We start from the raw sequence: 14,497 nt of genomic DNA, 5'->3' as shown, positions 1-14,497 counted from the left end.
ATATGTTTAATATGCTGCTGAGAATATAGCCCAGAAGAAGCGTATAGTATAGCTTTTATTTTGGAAAGAGCCATTACTCTGTAATAAACTCTCTTTTCCAAAGATGAGTGATTTCTCAATCAGATAGATTTATTATTTTATCCCTTTGTTGTTTCAGCAACATTAAATTTAAAAACTGTACGTTTGAGTTAAAAAATATATTTATAATTTTAATAAATGACAAATTAAAAAAGCATGAACATTGTTTTGTATCGAAAAAATATCGAACCGTGACACCAAAGTATCGAACTGAACCAAACCGTGAATTTTGTGTATCGTTGCACCCCTACTATGAGATATTATTGATGTGTGTGTGCGTGTAAATTTTTTATAGGAAAGAAATCAGGAGGCTTGTTGTGGTGCGGAGAATCTGAGAGGGAGCAGTTTCCGTCCAGGGGCAGTAGTTGCACAGGGATGAACCACTGGCATGGCCAATTTGACCTCAATCCTTTGTGCTGTGGTTGACCTCTTGCCAACCTAGGGCCTTATCCATTCTGCAAGCAGTGCAGGCCCATGCACTCTGAACCACATCTTGACTGCCTATTCCAAAGCACTGGAAGAAGGAAGCTAAAAGAAATGGCCAAATGGACATCCATAAAGTCAAAGCTAATAAATACCACCCCAACCTACCCACTCAAAGTTATTAGATCACAAAAGGAAGGAAACAGTTCCCAAGAAACTCTCCTGTTTTCTTCATGAGATCATCTTAAAACCAAAATGGCAGATGTGCAAGTGAAGAGGTACTATTCCTCATCTTCAGGTGAGGCGTACAGGTTAAGGGGTGAAATGCTGTTGACACTGCTGAAGGTTACCAACCAAGACTATCTTGAGTAGGCCACATCAGTGATTTCCTCACCTCACCTTGCTTAACATGCACTATTTTTAAGATGCACACAGTCGTATACTTGGAAGATAGGGAGTATAAGTAAGTATACATATACATACATATATATAATTTTTATACTTTTAAGCAGTGAGCAGTTTGTCTGTTGCCAAAGAGCATTTCAGCAGGATTTACCCAGCTTTGTTTACCCTGATTTCACCATCAAAGCCTCATCATTTAACTGCTGACTATCTATGAGTCTATCTGCTATTTGGAAGTTGATGTAGAGGGAGCTTTCATTACACTAACACCACTTCTTTACAGTCAAAATACAGACCTGGCAGGCCCATTGTCCTCAATAGCCCCCAAACCGGATCACACGCAGATAACTAATCAAAGCAAACTATCTAATGCTCTTTTGCATGCGGACACACATACACACAGTGTGGGTCTTCCCTTTTAGGATCAGTTATTCTAGCACCATCCGCAGAATGCCCCAGCGCCTGCTTTTCTCTGAGGCTTTGTGAAGTGCTGATGGTCAGCATGCGCCACGCCATGTCCATTGTGCTTCCTGTTGTTTACTAAAGGGATAATGCTGAAATGGCAGGGGACAAGGTCACACCTCCAGAAATAAAAGATCTAGCCACAGTGCCACCCAGTATTGTTGTGATGACAGAAACTAATACACGTCGGTACAAGTAGACCTGGTTTTGATACTCAATATTAATTTGGAAATGGATTTATAATCAATTTTGCTTGGTCCAAGAAATGACGCAATTTATAAGGGATGGTGTCATCTGCATAACCATAAATGATACATATGCAGGCTGTGTGACTGTATGATCATTATATGGTCACATAGACACAGTTGTGTTTCCTTAAACCAAACACACATTTTGAAATATTTTCACTGAGTTTAATAATAATAATATGGGGGCAGGGATAGCTCAGTAGGTAAAGTGGTCGCCCCATGATCGGAAGGTCGGCGGTTCGAATCCACTTAACGGCTACCCTGAGGTACCCCTGAGCAAGGTACCGTCCCTACACACTGCTCCCCGGGCGCCTGCTTAGTGGGCTGCCCACTGCTTCACTGAGTGAATGGGTCAAATGCAGAGAAAAACAAGTAATTTCCCCATGGGGATCAATAAAGTATCCATTATTATTATTATTATTATTAATAGATTGCATTTATATAGCGACGCTCAAAGCGCTTTACAGTTCCACTATTCATTCACACACTGGTGGAGACAAGCTACAGTTGTAGCCAAAGCTGCCCTGGGGCAGACTGACAGCAGCGAAGCTGCCATATCGCACCATCGGCCCCTCTGGCCAACACCAGTAGGCGGTAGGTGAAGTGTCTTGTACAAAGACACAACAACCGAGACAGACAGAATAGGGGATCGAACTGGCAACCTTCCGGTCAGAAGATGAGCTTCCCAACCCCCTGAACCATGGTTGCCCCTGCAAGCTAAAGTCAAATAAAAGAAAAGGTAACACTCGAGTTACAGAACTAGTTGTATGTTTTTAGTCATAAACACGCACAACTAGATTTTTCGTTATTTGCCTCTGAGGTATCTGAATATTCATGTCATTGAAAGGCATGGCACACTGACTGATGGTCTTGGCTTTCTTTTTTTAGCTTTGTGCTGTTTAAAATTGTGATTTTTGTGCTAGTGTGCAGGAGCACGCAGGTGACATGAAGTGATCGAACTCATAGCAGCTATATATCTGAATGGGTTGGTGAGTGTCACCTGAGCCCCCCCGTATTTCATACTGGGATTATCACTGGTTGGTCGCTGTTTGCCTGAGGATTAAAACATCATGCCTTACAAGCCTTTAAAGCTGTCGACAACAGGTCTATTTATGAATGAGCAGTCAAAGTGAAACTAGGCTTATGTAATGTCATTCTGTACTGTTTTACTGGCCAGTTTGTACATCTGTCTTGCATAAAAGGGGACATAAGCTGTAAATCTGCTTGACCCCCCCACCCTGTAACCACTTTCAAATTCAACCCTGTTGAAGTAAATTCCCATGCATATCCAACCCCTCATAATCCCATGATATAAAAGCTTGACTGTAACAAAGCAAAAGAGTATCTTATTGTCTTTCCTTTTTTTTCCTATTGAGGGAAAGAGAAGAGCCCTGCCTTTGCAAGACGTGAATGCTAACAGCTTTGCTCCCGGCATATTTGTGTAAAAGAGTGAGAAAATAGCTAGGGAGGACTTTGAAGGTATCATTCACACTGCCTAACAAAGGAAACAAACTGCAACGTTCATTTTGTGACAAAAAGATTAATGGCACTAAGAATGGGATTGTTTTTAGATCGAAACATGAAAAAAAAAACCCACATCAGACGATATTAGTTGTACCATCAAACCAAGTTTATATACTTAAACTATACAGGCTTTGTAAATGATAATTGCCTTAAAACAAGGACGGGGGGTTCTCATCCGTGCATAACTCATCAGAAGCTATTAACGATGGCTGTCATTAAAATTCGCTTCATCTGATGTCACATTTTACGGCTGTGATATCTGGAATATTGTGTGCATAGGGACATGCTTGCTGCTGGCTGCCGGCAGCCTGGTTGGGTCTGTGCAGGCATCAGTTGCGAGTGTCTCGCCTGTCTAAGGTCATCTCGTCAAAAGCCATGGGCTCAGTCAGAGCCGGGGGCCGTGCTGGCTCAATCCATAAGTGATTTTTTTTGTGTTTGTGTGGGTGACAGGTGGTGTGAGGAAAACTCGATAACCCTGAAAAATATGTTGATATCATGTAACAAAAGATTTTACAGCCTGTATAGCCATATTATTTTACTCGTTCATTCACTGCAATAAATGTCAGTTTGAGCTGCAATAATTTACAGAAAGATCTGCATGAAATGCAATGAATGCCTCATTTAATTGCTTTATTTTTAGTAATGAATATCCATCTTTTTTGCAGTTAATCCAAAACATTTCATCTAATCACTGTATTCTTATTCTAAAATGATCTTTCACAAAGCATTTACTATAATTGCCAAGGTCTTTGCCATCAATGATTAAGTTTGTAAAATGGGAAAGAAATCATCTGCACCATCTCTCAGCTATGAAATGAAAAGCAATGTTTTATTTAGCAAAATGAAGAGTAAACAGTGGTTCCGACTACACAGAAAACCATTAAAATCATGTATCTTAAAGTGTTTTAAAATAAAGATAAGTTGACACCAATTAAGGCACTGCACTGCAGAGGCTTCTGCTTCAAGGTGGGGCTGTATAAAGTGTGAAAAAGTGTGTTTACTGAAAAGCAAAGACTAGACATTAAAAAAACAGACCCTAAAATCAATGGGCAGTCTCATTCTAATACAGTGCTACAATGTGACAGGGCATGAACCCAGCTGGGCTTGTAACCGAGCCAAGATTCATTGGTATTCCTCTGGGGTTACTGCTAGGTAAAAGATATCAATAGATGCACATGGCCTTGGTACGTGACTCTGACATGACTTACTGTGTGGGGTCCTATAATTTATTTTGTTTCCAGCATGTGGCTGTTTTTATCCTTTGGGGCAAGACTGTTACACCTTTAACTTATTCCCACATATGGCTCTTGCAGTGGTGACATAACAAAAATAGTCACATTGTCAAACCGATGGCAGGCTAACTGACAGTCCGATCGGGGCAGGAGGGGAGAATGAAATGATTAGGGAGAAAGAAGAAAGTGGGAAATTTTTAAGGCGGAACGGGCTGAAATGTTGACAGGATGGGACGGGGGAGGGGACTGATTGACAGTGTTATAGCTGCACAACAAGCTGGCATGCCCCTTTTTTTTCTCCTCCACCCATCTGTTCGCAAGGATTACTCATAGAGACGGGTGGACAGGAGGAGAGAGGAAGCTGGAGGAAGAGGGCAGGGAGGAGAGGAGATCCATCATCGCAACCTGCGATAACTGAATTCAAACCACTTTTCCATGACTTCTTTTCAGTTAAATAAACTGCTGCGATAATGACTCACTGTTAAAATTATGGCTCACTGCAATATAGTAGAGGGCTCTCATGGGACTATTGAGGTAACAATGATAGTGCCGGAAGGTGGAAACACTGTAGTGATGTGTTATGTAATTGCTGAGTGTGCTCTACTTACTAAGACTATCGCTCCCCAGAATGCTGTGCCACTCACAAGCCATTATATTTGCTGCTCAGTATTTATTATTTTTTGTATTTATTTATTTTTTTCCTGTCTTGCAATGCAGATTTACGTTCCTAAGTGGACCTCAGTATTTGCTCAGTATTACAAAAGCAATCACATTCTTTCCAGCCTTCTAACATTTATACATTACTACTTGATAATGACTGTAAAACTCCCTGCACTGTTAATCTGAATGTGTTAATTCGCATCAATGCACCACGCTCCTGTCTGTTTGTGTGTCCTCTGCATGTGCACTGGAGTGTGCTGATTATCAGGTGAGCAGCAGATGATGCCAGGACATGTGGCTGCTATTTATCCAGTCATAAACAATCCCCTGTGTTCAAACAGTTGCTGAGTAATTACACTAACCCGTGCTGGCCTTTTAGGCTGTGGATTTATGGGGACTTTGGCTGTTTTTATTATGTGACCTTAAGGATTTTCCATGTTTACACTTGAATCTGTTCCCAAAAAAACTTTTATAGCATGTGTCTGACCTGTGAATGTCTCAGATAACCATACTACTCTAAACAAAATCAAACTTAAATGATCTGTTATAATAATTTTCATGTCTTGCACTCGAGTAGCTTTACATGATTCACAGTTTCACAGTTCAAAACAATTGTCGAAAATAGGGCACTTCAGCTACTTTCACACTCCTTTTAAACCAGCTGTCTTCTGATTGGCTTCCCCATTGTAAACAAAAGGGTTGACCAGGGTTATGGGTGGTGCTGTGTCCCAGAGATAACCATATTAGGGATATCTACTCTTACTGACAGCATACAGAGCCAAGAGTAGAAAAAACAGTCTAAAACTGAGCGTTTCGAGCTTGAGCTTTTGGCCCATAGAGTTTACTCGCACATAGGCTAATGGGGTTGTCGTAGCTATTCAGAGGTTACAGCATCCACAAGGTTTATTCTAGTGTTCTAGGTTTTCTTACTTGTACTTGCTGAGTGTACAGGGAGTGCAGAATTATTAGGCAAATGAGTATTTTGTCCACATCATCCTCTTCATGCATGTTGTCTCACTCCAAGCTGTATAGGCTCGAAAGCCTACTACCAATTAAGCATATTAGGTGATGTGCATCGCTGTAATGAGAAGGGGTGTGGTCTAATGACATCAACACCCTATATCAGGTGTGCATAATTATTAGGCAACATCCTTTCCTTTGGCAAAATGGGTCAAAAGAAGGACTTGACAGGCTCAGAAAAGTCAAAAATAGTGAGATATCTTGCAGAGGGATGCAGCAGTCTCAAAATTGCAAAGCTTCTGAAGCGTGATCATCGAACAATCAAGCGTTTCATTCAAAATAGTCAACAGGGTTGCAAGAAGCGTGTGGAAAAACCAAGGCGCAAAATAACTGCCCATGAACTGAGAAAAGTCAAGCGTGCAGCTGCCAAGATGCCACTTGCCACCAGTTTGGCCATATTTCAGAGTTGCAACATCACTGGAGTGCCCAAAAGCACAAGGTGTGCAATACTCAGAGACATGGCCAAGGTAAGAAAGGCTGAAAGACGACCACCACTGAACAAGACACACAAGCTGAAACATCAAGACTGGGCCAAGAAATATCTCAAGACTGGTTTTTCTAAGGTTTTATGGACTGATGAAATGAGAGTGAGTCTTGATGGGCCAGATGGATGGGCCCGTGGCTGGATTGGTAAAGGGCAGAGAGCTCCAGTCCGACTCAGACGCCAGCAAGGTGGAGGTGGAGTACTGGTTTGGGCTGGTATCATCAAAGATGAGCTTGTGGGGCCTTTTCAGGTTGAGGATGGAGTCAAGCTCAACTCCCAGTCCTACTGCCAGTTTCTGGAAGACACCTTCTTCAAGCAGTGGTACAGGAAGAAGTCTGCATCCTTCAAGAAAAACATGATTTTCATGCAGGACAATGCTCCATCACACGCGTCCAAGTACTCCACAGCGTGGCTGGCAAGAAAGGGTATAAAAGAAGAAAAACTAATGACATGGCCTCCTTGTTCACCTGATCTGAAACCCATTGAGAACCTGTGGTCCATCATCAAATGTGAGATTTACAAGGAGGGAAAACAGTACACCTCTCTGAACAGTGTCTGGGAGGCTGTGGTTGCTGCTGCACGCAATGTTGATGGTGAACAGATCAAAACACTGACAGAATCCATGGATGGCAGGCTTTTGAGTGTCCTTGCAAAGAAAGGTGGCTATATTGGTCGCTGATTTGTTTTTGTTTTGTTTTTGAATGTCAGAAATGTATATTTGTGAATGTGGAGATGTTATATTGGTTTCACTGGTAAAAATAAATAATTGAAATGGGTATATATTTGTTTTTTGTTAAGTTGCCTAATAATTATGCACAGTAATAGTCACCTGCACACACAGATATCCCCCTAAAATAGCTAAAACTAAAAACAAACTAAAAACTACTTCCAAAAACATTCAGCTTTAATAATTCTGCACTCCCTGTATACACTGCAGATACAAACAGGGCAGAGCCAAGACTGCAAAGGGTATCAGTCACTGCCAGCTGTGAGTCATGCTCAACACTCAGCACTTTTCATCTATGCTAACTGACCTTTTTATTTGAAGTACAGCCAGGGATTGAGCCGCTTATAAAGTTCATAAAATGATCTGTCATGTGTATGTACAAATTATACTTGTAGGTCTGTTAGAGTCATACATTCGAGTAATATATACGTCTGTCAGAAAGGAAAAAAATATGTATTTAGCGTATAATTGCAACCAAGTGGAGTTTATGGCTTTGCAAAAACTGCAGTAGCTCCTTGAAGTGATACTAACCGTAACACAATGGGAGCATATTACTAAGACGAAAATATAAAAAGAAATGCCAACTGAAAAAAAGCACTAGAACAGACATGCCATCAGCAAAAACTGGGGCTGGGGTATTCGAAGAAGAAGCTGGCTGACACATTCAGTAACATCATTGTGCACACGTAGCATGTAGCTGCAGTAGCATTACAAGTGAATAAGAGCAAAGCATAAGCACGTTTTATAGTCACTGAACCTGGGTGACCCTCTTCTTCTACTCCAGGGGTGGCCAACCAGTCAGAGACCAAGAGCCACTTTTTTTTTACTGTGTTACCGCAAAGAGCCACATCATACGCATGGGCACACATGAACATCACCCATCCTTTCCTCCCTCTCTCTCTCTCTCTCTCTCTCTCTCTCTCTCTCTCTCACACACACACACACACACACACCTCTGCTCAGCCAGATTTATTGTAAATGTCACACACCAACATGATAATGACAGAAATGGACTCCTACAGTACTAAAACCACAGGCCAGTCATTTTCAACAATGAACATTGTGTGCACTGTCTCACACACACAAACTCTCAGTTCAACCAAGTCCACAAACAAGAATATAATAATCTACAATAGCATTTACTTTTGCTTTCGTGCAAGTTTTCAATCAGCGTTGCATATCTGGCTCTTTGCTTACTCAGGGCAGCACTGGCGACTTGCCCGCTGGCTTTTAGCAGAGTGGGAAAATGCGTTAAATCTCCCTTTTGAATATGTGTCTTGAACAGCTTCAGTTTGTTGACAAACGCAAACACACTTTGCACTAGGTCAGGGAGCATTTTTAACTTACCCTGCAGGGTCAGGTTCAGTCTGTCCAGTGGAAATTCCAAAAGTCAGGAATAGTTTGGTCAGCTTTGCACAGCCCCACAAGCCCGTTCACAGATCCCATCATGGCTGGTGCTCCATCCGTGGCTATTGCAGTTAATTTCGTTATGGGCAGATTTGCTTTTTCAAATGCAGCCATCATGGTTTCTTTCACATCTATGCCACGGGTTCTGTCTTTTAATGGCACAATATCCAGGAGTTCTTCTTTGATCACACAATCGTTTGAAACAGACCGTGCAAATATTGCCAACTGAGGCTTGTCTTGTATATCACAACTCTCATCCAATGCGACACTAAAATACTCACATGCTTGAAGGTCAGAGTGCAACTGTGATTCAATAGCCGTGTTAATGTCCGATATTCTGTGTTCAACAGTGTGGCGGGACAGTTGGACGTCTGATACCATGCGTTTTAATTTGTCGTTTTCAGGAGACAAGATTTCAACAACATCACTGAGGCATTTTTTAACGAACTCCCCTTCATTGTATGGCTTTTTAGCCCGTGCAATGTTCCAAGCCAGCTGATAGGATGCGAGCGTTATGGTCTCTGACCGCTTCGTAAATTTTTGGAAAAACTGTATCTGCTTTTCTGCCTGACTTTTCAAAGTGGCCAACTCGTGCTTGCGAAGTTCAGTCCCTTTTGGAAATTCCTGGTCGATGTTAGCATGGAGTGAGCTGAAGTGGCGCTGAAGATTTGAAGCTTTGAAATGCGCTAATGACGTCTGACATATAAGGCAGAATGGCTTACCATTGCGTTCAACAAAAAAATATAAACTCTCCCACTCTGTTAAAAACGTCCTGTGTTCATCTTCATATTTTCTTTTTGCTGTGCATTTTTTTCCTGCCATTTTAAGGGCGAACTTGCTCCTACTGGGAAACTTTGCGGTATTTTCATCTCACACACATGCGCATTTGATGAAAATACCGTATTGAACTCAAGCGAAGCGAACGCGCACATTTTAAAACAACAACATAAAAAAAAATCAAAACACAAACATAAACTTTGATATGAACGTAAGAGCCGCATGAAACCAGGCAAAGAGCCGCATGCGGCTCGAGAGCCGCGGGTTGGCCACCCCTGTTCTACTCTATAGGTAGAAGCATTATTCTCTCAGTTATACACATAGACAATTAGAATAACTGAGGAAATTTAAAATCAACATTTCAAAAGATGTTTCACAATTGTTAAGAAAATGATGTGAACAAGCAGCCACTTGCTCAACCTGTTCTCAGAGAAGAGTAACACAAACAGATTTTTGAATCACATTTACAGAAGAAGAATGGGTCAGCATCCCGAGAATGTCACATGTCACTCACATTGGAATAACCGGAACCAACCATCATTCAGACTCACAATTTCATCATATATATAGAACTCGTTCAGACTGCTGTCTCCTCTCATGCTGCCATATCATCAACTACATAATGACATAATCTTAGCTACCCATTAATGGCTTAAACCTCTCCCTATATAATGATTTTTTACATCTCTATGCTACTTTTAAATTCAATAATATATCACTCATTAAAGAGAGAACAATGTAAATTGGCACATCGTGGAGAAAATGTAGTCAAGCAGTCAAAATATACTCAGAAGCAATCTCTGACTCACCTCCGAGGATTTATTCTCAGCTGCTGTTTGTCTTCAACGGATATTTCAACCTGAAAAAACAAGACGAAAATGACTATAAATAAGGAGTTTACCTCAGATTAGAAATACTATAAATAATTAACGTCTAAGCATTCATGGGGAATGACGCTGACTCCTTTGACATTATGTAGCAAGGGTGCTTTTACTGCATAATATTTGGCAAAGAAATTATAAGTCTATTTAAAGTCTATCACAGCTTCCATTTATGCCAACTCAGACCAGAAACCTAATCAGCATCATGTTAGAGGGAAGGATTTGGAGTTAAAAGACGTGTTCACTGCTCTCAAAAAAGACCTTGGATTTCAAAAAGACTCAGAAGCTTCAATTAACTAAATACACTTGGCAAACGCTTATTTAGACCTCTTTGATTCATTCATTGCACAAGGCCAGTGTTACCCACCAGCACTACATAAATACGTGGGCACCTCCACTTATCTCTCCAGGGAAAACCCAGTAAATGACTGCATATTGCTGAACACAAGGACCTCAATCAATAACCAAAATCTCTCCTGTCATTTTTATTACTTTTATCTCCAGTAGGGACACACGCACAATGAAAGGTTACCCACCACCATACACGCACTTGCACGCAGCGACCTCTGCTTCCCCCAAACGGGCGTCCCTTCGTGACCGTGAATGCATTATCATAATCTCCTGAGAGATACTCCATTCATCTCATATTAGCAAAACAAATGTGACAGACAAAGGACGGTGGCACATTTGGACGTGAAGCCATTAAAACTGTAGTTAGCTCAGATGGGAAAGATGGTGAGTCATGCAATAAAGCGAGGTTGAGCTGTTTGAATTTACTAGATGATGTAAAAAGATGAGAAAGGGTTCTTGATCTATTACTTAGATGCTATCACTTAGAGGAAGAACCTGGATGTTCCAGCCTAAGCCCAAAATGTGATCTGAAGGAAGTCAACAATAAAAAAAGGAAGGCAGTTTGTTGTTGTATAACCTCACCTTATAATTAAACAAACCCTGCATCGATTTCATCTTAATGAAGACGACTGAAAGTGCATTGATTTAAATGTGTCAGGATAAGCTGAATGAATTTTTCATTGTGAACTGATCTGATCCGATTTGAACTGAGCTGCATTGATCTTATCTCAGCTGAGTTGAAACAAATTGAACTGAGACAAAAGGGGGCACAGATCAGGGAAAGAGGAAGAAACAGTGTGAGATGTTAATGAATGGAGGCAGGAATGTAGCAAGACTTATAAAAAAAAAGGCAGAGCGAGGACGATGAGGGGGAAAGAGTGCTTTAAGAGAAAGAGAAGAAGAACAAACATTAAAAAATGAAGAGAGAGCGGGAATCAGAAGCATCCATTTTTAATCGGCAAATCTAAAAGCGCTTCATCATCTTAGCGCAAGGAGGGGGATGGAGAGAGATACACATATAGTATAAAAGGAGAGGAGAGGAGAGCTGGGAGGTGCTACAAGAGCAAAGCTAGCAGAGCTGACCCCATGCTCTAGCAGGTTGCCATGGAGACAAAAAAGAGACATGCAGAGAAGAATAAAGAATACAGTTTCCCTTTCAAGAAAACACTTAAACATATGGGGATCAAACCAAACTATAGTAAAACTTTGGGGGTGCATGTAGGTTTGTGTTCAAACAGTCAACTTAGCATAAAGTAAATCTGGTTTCAATAGCTTCATAAATTAGGTGTAAAAATAGTGATTATTTGTGAGACCTGGGTTAAGGAGATGGATGGATAGATGGATGGCTCCTTTCAGTGTGGAGCCAGCTGACATACATAGCCAAAACATAAGATCAACTTGGCTCAAACAGAAACACGATTGCTTGTAAAGGTAAAAAAAACAAACAAAAGAAAGAAAAAAATAGAAATAGAAAATTCAATAGAACATTAAATAAATCAGAACCTGTAATTTAGAATAATTTGTTAAAAGAGGTTTCAATATCACCTGTCAACAAGAAAAGAAAACCCCCCAAAAAGCAGAAACTAGAAGATCCTTGTCAGAGCAGCAGATGTACTAGTTAGAAATATTTGAACAGAATTAAGACAAAAAAGTTAAATTAACATCTCAATACATAAAACAGGGATTTCTAAATTTTCAAATGTTTAACCAGCTGCTTGCAGTCTTCCTTTTCCATCGTTTCCACCAAAATCCATAGCCAAAGAATATATAACCGCATCAGTAATTTCAATGCACCATTTGCTTTTCCTTTCACATGAATGAGCGATCCCACGATGCTGGGTTGAGTTTTTTGTTTTCTTAAACACATCACCAGCTGCTAACATCTCATCCTCGCATACCTTTGTAGCCTGGTTTTACTCAACAGAGTGATTTTACCTCAAGTGGTGTAACAAGTTTGTTGTTTCCACCTTTAGCAGTTTTCTTGAATATTTTGAAATGTACTATGCTTTGTTTGAGGTTATTGACCAAATTCCCTTTTCCTTACTCCTGTAAGAAAAATCTGTATTTTTCACATTCACATTGTTGTTTATCTTTTAATTTCTGTGATTTGCCAAAATTTGTTTTCTCCAGGTGCTTCACTGACTTCATTTTAAACAAATGGGAATTATTTTAAAACCCAGGACAAGAGACAAGTTACCTCACACACAGAACAAAGTCTTAAGTAAACATTTTCACTTCACCTTGAGAAGAATTCATGAAGTAGAAACAGATCTGATCTCAAAGAAACTAAAATAACTCTGTGACAACAGTATGTATGTGAACTGTAAGCTCCGATGATGAAGGCCACTGTTTCTCTACGTATGTGCTTACACCAACTAAACTGTGATCATCATTCTGGATTATTAAAGTCATATATGTGCCAAGGCCTGGTGAAATACCGCTTTGATTTATTATCTAGCTCCTGTTTCAATTAGCCTTCTGAGTTTATGAATCCACCGGGAGCCAGTAAACTGCAAGCATCTAAATGTATCGGTGTGTGGATTTTTCATCCTGTGATAGAATAACTGACCCCAGGCATGAATAGAAATTGTGAGTGTGGGCTGTAATCCCTTAGGCCAAGAGGGCCAGAGCAATCAGCGATGGTGGCAGCTGCCTGAAAAGCACACTTAACACATGCCCTGACTGCCTGGCCTCTTCACTCCCTACCTTTAAAGTAGTGAAATATTGTGTCCAGACAAGTGTGCCATCAAGTCTTACTCGCTTGCATTTGATCTCCACACACCATCTGACTTGAAGCCAGAGTGGGAGCAGCAAATACAGGCTTTCGGTCCCACAACAACAATAAGAAAGAGTTGCAGGTATTTGCGACCATGTTTTGGTTTCATTGTGAAATGAGAAGAAAAAAAAACAACAAAAAACGAGTGCTTCCATTGGATGTAGCACCCGAACAGTGACAAATGTCTATCTACAGATGCTTTTTTTGTGCACTTTTTCAGACATACCATCTGTGCGTAATGACATTTTGCTGTGATTGTTTACTACCGTGATTGTGCCCATGCACATCAGTCTACATGTTCCTTTAGAGACAGAAAATGACAAATGACCTTATTAAGATGCTAGCCTGGTTGGGTTCAGTGGACCGATTCATAGTGTTGTATAGATGTATAGCTCCCTTGGGCAAAGAGAAATTAAAACTGTATTAGATTTTTTTTTTTTAAGCAAATCCCACCATTAATACAAGTACTGCAGTTTAAATGTTGAAGATACCACCAGTTCCTGTCAGGCTGAACCTCTTTCAGTTTACAGCTTATGCAGTCCAGACAGATGGAAATTATATAATGGTATTTCTTATGATCCGGCTACATTAAAAAAGGCCACAAGTCAGTGTCAGTTTGACCTTTCAGACTGCTTTTGAAGCCTCCCCCACAACAATTTAAACCCATACATTCCCTTGTAATGGTTGTGTGTGTGCTAGAGACACAGACTGAAAGGGAGGGTTGGTTACCATGACTGTTCTAAGGGGTTTTTAATTTTAACAGTCTGTGAGCATCCTTCAGATGACAGACAGCACACATAGTCCAGTCCCACACAGAAAAGGGCCGCCAAAGAGGAGCTGGTTTTAATCAGAGAGATTTATAACCTCCCGCAAGTTTATTTCTTCCTTCAGAGGTTAAAGAGGCAGTTCTCCAATCTGTGCTTTTCCCACTCGACACCGCACAGCGCACTCAATGGAGTCATCAAGAATGTCAAACATACACACAGAGACGGAGGAGAAAGAAAGATAAATCAAGATTAAAGAACAGCAGGAAGCAGCTTTTTAG

General features: G+C 40.7%; 1 protein-coding gene across 4 annotated transcripts in view; it reads right to left on the bottom strand.

Moving 5' to 3' along the window:
* The window catches only part of nrcama (neuronal cell adhesion molecule a), a 65,230-nt gene that overhangs the window by 26,097 nt on the left and 24,636 nt on the right, over positions 1-14,497 (bottom strand). For all 4 annotated transcript variants that reach the window (XM_080886762.1, XM_080886763.1, XM_080886765.1 and 1 more), the window contains exon 2: positions 10,254-10,303. The gene's annotated coding sequence lies outside the window, so the exon portion shown is untranslated. The remainder of the gene's footprint in view (positions 1-10,253; positions 10,304-14,497) is intronic.

The sequence above is a fragment of the Rhamphochromis sp. 'chilingali' genome, assembly GCF_963969265.1.
Source record: "Rhamphochromis sp. 'chilingali' genome assembly, chromosome: 7".
Taxonomy (NCBI): Eukaryota; Metazoa; Chordata; class Actinopteri; order Cichliformes; family Cichlidae; genus Rhamphochromis; species Rhamphochromis sp. 'chilingali'.
The sequence above is the reverse complement of the archived record's forward strand: the minus strand, read 5'-3'. Positions and strand labels throughout refer to the sequence as shown.